General features: G+C 33.5%; 1 pseudogene; it reads left to right on the forward strand.

Moving 5' to 3' along the window:
* Nucleotides 1–1937, forward strand: part of LOC128180555 (uncharacterized) — a 51058-nt pseudogene extending 49121 nt beyond the window's left edge.
* Nucleotides 1938–7122: the final 5185 nt, after the last annotated feature.

Here is a 7122-nt window from a genome sequence, read left to right on the forward strand (position 1 = left end):
CCACAACTTATTCCAGAGTCGGTATTTTGATGTGCCATAGAATAGTAAATTATTCTTTTTATCAGTGAACATGAATCATGCTTAAATGATTTCACCTGATGCAGTAAACAGGAATACAGGCTTCATGTTTCGAATTCAAGTTTTTAAATAAATACTGATTAAATTAATCAAAACAAGTTTTCAATTAAGATTTGTTAACTAAACGCTGATCAGTAAATTAGTTTAAAGTATTAAATCATGGATGCCTTATTCATAATTTTAAAAATTACCAAACTACTCGTTGTCTATAGAGCATCGACAACGGAGGTAATCAAATGGTGCATTCATTTTTTTCCTCTCCATAGTCAGACTCAGAAGCGTATAAAAATGTTGATATATCTGATACACCTAAATTAGAATATTTACATATGTGCGTGGGTCATTTAGATCAACACATAGCTTTGTTTATAGTAAATCGAGTCCAGCATTAATTCGATCATTGAGCAGACGAAATCACATGTCAAAGTTGTCTTTAATACCAAAAAAGGGGGAGGGTGAAATGTGCGTATATCTGAGCACTTGCGGTAAAATATTTTAGACTAGTGGATAGTTAGGGGATGTCTATAAAACAATTTGCAAAGTAAATAAAAATAGTCTTCAATCTTGATTTATTTATGCTAAGGCTACATCAGCTGTGTGTGTTTATCAGCTTTGCGGTATTGAATCTTGTCCTTTTGGTAGTTTGAATATTCGCCATAAGGATCACACTATTCCAACTAAACTATAATTGGACAGGGATAGCTCTAATGATTGTTTCCAAATTAAAAACAAAAACGTTCTTTTCTAGAATCAAACATTTTATCATTACAGCTTGCCAAGCTATAGGTAACGTTACAACGTCATCCAGTGTTATTTACAATGGATCTATATACCAGGCGATGTTGTCTTCCAATGGACTTTATTATCCGGGCACTGAACGAGGGTATGCATATATAAATATGACTTTATCTGAGAAGTCGACAAACATTGTTGGTCTTTCCTTCACCCTTCATCAGGCATCAAACGTGATGGTTACCTTACTGGATAACAAACAATCTGTTATCAAGAAAGTGAGTATTGTTATTGTGATTACGTAAAAAAGTGATGTCATTGCTAATATTTTTTTTTCGTTAATTGCGTGTATCTTCTTCTGCCTCGCGCAACGTTAAAATTACTATGAGCAGTATTGTGCACTTTTTACTAACGTTTTATAACGAGCTTTAAAATAAGGTGGAAGATAGTCATAATCATATTGAAAAAAGGGTGTTGAAGGTTATCACCACATTGACATCGTAATGAAGAAATGACTTTATAAAGACTACCTTTTTTGATAAATTAATGTTTTGTAGCAAAATATAGGTGTTTCCGATGGTTTTTTGACTGAGAAACATCGAGCGCAGGCTTGCTCAAGCACCATTTTTAGTATAAATATCTGAAGAAAAACTTGTTAAACTCGCACTAGAGCAGATATGCGCCGTATATTTCCAAATGTAAAATGTAAAGCAAATGAGAATATTTTCATTTGTTTGCAAATTTGAGGGAGTAAGGTCACGTGGATGACGTCATAGATACACAGCCAATGAGCAATGATGACTAAAATTAAGATTAAAGTGATAGGCGTCCACTGTACAATGAGTTTTGAAGATTTGATTTTTATACGATTTTATTCAGAAACTAAATATCTTTGCAAAAATGAAGATATATCATCTGAGGTATGATATAAATCAAAATATAATTTAATTGTGATGGTATTTTTGGGGAAAAATTATTGCATATTATTAAACTCCTTAATAAATCAAATCGATAAAGTAAAATGATAAATGTGATAGAAAAACTTTAAAAAATGAAACGTTTACAACAAAACTTTGTTCTCTTTATTTTAGGCACAGAAGAATGATGATGTATTTAAATACCTCTAAAGATTCATTTTAATGGATTTTTTTAGTGTAAAAATTATAATAAAACGTAATTCTCTTTTTCACGTGTTTGACTGGAACTCATTTTTTGGGTATTTCGAAAAACAATGTTATCTTATGATTGGAAAAATATTAAACATTGCACTTAAACGCAAGTTTTTCTAATTTATTGTTTGTGCCAAAATTAATACATAGAGTTAACTTAAAGCACGAACTACTAGTTTTTTTTTAGAGAAATATGTACCAATAACATATAAATATGAATATGTATTAATTATAAAGAACATGTGTCTACAAATCATGAATTTAACTGAATAAGAAAAAACGCGTTTGTTTCTGAATGGTGATATCAGTTGATAAAACAACTAGTAGGCTAATTGTTCGAGAACAATTAGAGGTCTTTCCACCTAATATTTTAATGAATTGCTAGATTGCTCAATAAGATATACAAAACATTACTATACCTATGATATATGTTGTACTATAAAATGGGAAAACCACAAGGCCATTAATTGATAAATGGTTTTAAAAGAGATTTTTTATTTTTATTATTATCAAGCCATTTCTTTAAAAATTGTTGTATATATCGGTAAAGATTTATCTAATTACTTTTCTGAATTTTTTTCCACTTACTATGAACAAAACTGAGCCAAGTGAATATTCTTTACACAATCGTATAAACAGTAAAGCTAACAATAGAAGAGAGTGTTCTACAGGCTAGCTGTCTTTGTACAAAATGAATAACAAGTTCCACTTGAGTAACCACAGGACTTGATGTGATACCTGGCTGACCCAATTGAATACCTTATTGCGCAATCCAGCAAGCTATTGAAACCCTTGCTATAATTCTGTATTTCAAATGATATGAAAATTCATTAATTAAAAGACTTCTAAATGACGTTGACCTTTGACCTTTATGTCATTTTGTTTGGCCAAGGTAGACGCTTGTATTCCAAGTGGTCCGAAGTCTGTACGACAAATAATGAAAAAGTTGGAAATGATTTTATAGAAAATTAAACACTTTCAGGGGGAATAACTACTAGAAGAGGGCCTCAGATCCTTTCAGTATGAATAGATTGAAGAACCCTCCAAGTGTACTGAATACATTGGTAAAAGTTCCAAGTCTTTATCTCTTACGGTTTCAGAGGAGTAGCGATAACAAGCATTTCATACAATAGGGGCTATAACTCTGTAATTATTCAAAGGTATGAGCCAAGGGACTATATTTTAAAATGTCTTAAGATGTCCTACTACATCCATAAAAATATTTTTCTCTACCACCCTAAACAAAAGAGATATAAAAACTCGTTAATTAACAGCTTCTCAAATGACCTTGACCTTTGACCTTTATGTCATTTTGTTCGGCCAAGGTAGACGCTTCCATCCCAAGTGGTCCAAAGTCTCTATGATAAATAATAAAAAAGTTGGAAGTGATTTTATGGAAATTTAAATACTTTCAGGGGCAATAACTACTACAAGGGGGCCTCACATCCTTTTGGTATGAATAGATTGAAGAGCGCTCTAAGTGTAATGAAGACATTGGTAAAAGATCCAAATCTCTATCTCTTATGGTTTCAGAGGAGTAGCGATAACAAGCATTTCCTTCTCAAAGGGCAATAACTCTGTAAGTTCTGGGAGTTCTTTGACACAGGGTCAATTGGTACCATAACTTTTAATGAGCAATTACCTAAAGTTTAAATTATTTGGATAACTCTAATAATAAAAAAGTCACCCCGAGCTAAATAGAAAAAAAGAAGAATAAAAAACATAAAGAAAACAAGAGGTCTTTCACCTGAAAGGTGGAAAGACCTAATGATTTAGCTCTGTTTGTGTCGCTATTGGTTAAATGAATTTTCATCAATTTCTATGAATTTTATTCTTTATTATTGATCTGACATGATATTTCATTTATCAATAAAATAAGACATTTTTATGATAAGAGTCATCGGGAAAAACCCATTTGGTATGAAGATATCGTTTGAAAGGAAAGAAAATATGGATAGATAGAAAAACATAATTTATTACTTTTTATTCTAATAACTTCTTCAAAAAATTCTGAGAGCTAAAAGGCTATTGCTTAATGCTAGTTCTAAAAAAGTTGTCAAAGAACAAGGGGCATTAAGACCTAAAATTTGCCCAATGCATTGAAAACATTTCATGGTTATTTTTTTAGTAAATTATGATCTGTTAACCCTATTTCAGCCATATTTTAATGAAAAATTACATTTTTGTCATTTTGAGGGCAAACATAGGAAAAAAACCAAAAAATCTCTAATTTCTGGATTTTTTAAATATCTTGTCTATTCAAAATTATATCAGATAATATCTGGTGATTCCTACTACAATAAAATAAAACAAGTCATAGGAAAACATATTAATCTTTACCCAAAAAATGACTAAAACTTTAATTTTGAAATAAAAAGGTTTTTTTTTATATAATCAAAGGCCGGAACGGCCACAAAGGCGTCGAACTGACTTTTTCTTTTATATAGAATGAATATCAATAATTCAATTTCTGCTAATTTAATAGTTGTATATCAAATAATTTTAGACATAGAATAGAGAAGTATATGAATTATGTTTTGTGCTGCTTTAAAAACAAAAATAAGTTTATTTTCTTATAAAATAGGTATTGGTGCTTTTACAATTCAATAACTCATTATGGTTACAAAATTCGAAGAAATAAATTATTTTCTTTAAACAATTTTCACAGGTTCGTGATTTGAATACATTAACAGTATGTCCCTAATTATAATAATAAAACATATTTTTATATTTATTTCAATTCCCGTTTGAAACATGATTCCCTATGGTACTGTTGTTTACAAACAAATCCACAACACGTGCTATCTAAAATGCTCGACCAGATCAACTGCATTATCGTGTTTAGTTTTAGCAATAAAATCACTAGATACGTTTATCGCTTACATTTATTTTGGAGACCGTGCCCGATAACAAATAAATTTACATCGCAAATTTTATTTCTTTCGGGCACGCTCTCCAATTAAAATGTAAGCGATAAACTAAAATAATACTTAGTGAATGTTTACATCTGATTGTATTCATCCGCCATTTCTTGATTAAGCAAATTTATACTTATGCAATGAGTTGTCAATAACCAGGTAGGCAAAGTTTGTTTTTTTGTACACAATTTAGTTTAATAAATGGAATATAAATCTTGTAATAGGTTTAATACTTTAAGGAACTTATTTCTTATGCGCATTTAAAAAGCGGTGCAGTGCATGAATTTGGACGATTGCCAATCCAGACGATCGCTAGAAGGCTGTCGAGCATTAGCTCGACGCCTTAAAAAAAAACAAGAGGCCCATGGGCCACAAATCGAAGTCAAGTAGAGAACTGCTAGGATTTGCTAGATTGAAGTATGAGTAACCTTTTGCCTGAGCAAGTGTCAAAGATTGAGGAGTTTCTGCGCAGATATCATTATTTGTTTGCAGCTTCTAACTACGATTTAGGACAGACAAACGTAGTGCGCCACAAGATCAACACAGAACATGCTAAGCAACCTATTAAGCAAGCTCCTAGAAGAATTCCGATTCATTTGACCCAAGAGGTTGATTCCTAAGTAAAGGAAATGCTCAAGAAAAATGTTATAGAACCCTCAAACAGTCCCTGGGCATCGCCAGTAGTCCTAGTACGCAAGAAAGAAAGTACAATGCGCTTTTGTGTAGACTACCATCAACTGAATGATGTCACCACAAAGGACGCTTATCCTTGGCCGAAAATTCATGAGGCGTTTGATTATTTGTCAGGACACAAGATATTTTCTACCCTCGATCTAAACAGCGGACTGGCAAGTCAGCATTGAAAAGAGCGACAAGCCCAAAACTTGTAAAGCCACTTCATCGACTCACAGAGAAAAGTAGGGACATTTCTTTGGCATAACAATGGCACAGGAAGCGTTCAAGGTCTTGCGCAATAAACTTATATCAGCACCAATTTTATGATCCTGATATATTACAAAACCATTTGTAGTAGATACGGACGCTAGCAACGAGCCAATAGGTGCGGTTTTGTCTAAAAACCCTGATGGTACAGAACGCATTGTAGCGTATGCTAGCCGTACCTTGACAAGTCAGAGAGAAAATATTGTGTGACCAGGAAGGAACTATTAGCCGAAGTCCACTTTATGAAGCACTACTGCTATTATCTCTATGGTAAAAGGTTTCTCCTCCGCACAGATCATGGATCATTGAAATGGCTTTTAAGGTTTAAAAACCCGAAGGGTCATTTAGCCAGGTGGCTGGAAGTCATTAGTACTTACGATATGGAAATAGAACATAGACCGGGTAAAAGGCATGGAAATGCGGATGCAATAGGTAGAGTGCCATGCGCTCAGTGTGGTTTTGATCCTTCTTCAGAAAACCATACACTTACATTTGAATCTTTGCTGAGAACTGTGCAGAAATCAGAGGTGAAAAGCGACCAGATTGATAGTTGTCTTCATAAGCTCAAGAGCAGAATAGAGACATTAAGCTTATAAAAGATTGGGTCAGAAAAGGTGAGTGCCCAAAATATGGTGATATCTTTATGTATGGATATGCAGTAAAGTCTCTGTGGAATCAATTTCCTAGACTCGTTATGAAAGATGGTCTGTTAATGCGCAAGTGGTCTTTGCTCCCATTAAAAGAAACTCCATTGCCATTATAATGGCTTGATAAGAAACCCATCAAGCCATTATACCTGACCATTTTCGTGGAAATGTGTCATGACAATCAGACCTCAGGGCACTTGGGAGTGACAAAAACATACGTATTAATGGCCACGACTTCAGAAGGACGTATATCAGTATGTTACAGGTTGTGATAAATGCATTAGGCCAAAAAATTCTAGTCCTAAACATAGAGCACCAATGCAGATTACTGGATCAGGTGTGCCAATGGAAAGAATTGCGACCAATGTATTATGTGAGCTACCTGAGACTGATACAGGCAATCGCCACATTTTGGTTGTGTCTGATGTGACTACTTCACAAAGGGGACAGAGGAATTTGCTCTGCCAAATATGGAAGCTGAGACAATTGGTCGCACTATTGTTGAGGAAGTTTTTGTAAAGTTTGGTATTCCGTTCACCATTCATTCAGACCAAGGAAGGCAATACAAGAGCAAACTCTTCTTAGAGATCTGTTGGCTGTTAGGGATCAAGAAAACCCGCACAACACTCTACCATC

This window comes from Crassostrea angulata, chromosome 4 (assembly GCF_025612915.1).
Source record: "Crassostrea angulata isolate pt1a10 chromosome 4, ASM2561291v2, whole genome shotgun sequence".
Classification (NCBI taxonomy): Eukaryota; Metazoa; Mollusca; class Bivalvia; order Ostreida; family Ostreidae; genus Magallana; species Magallana angulata.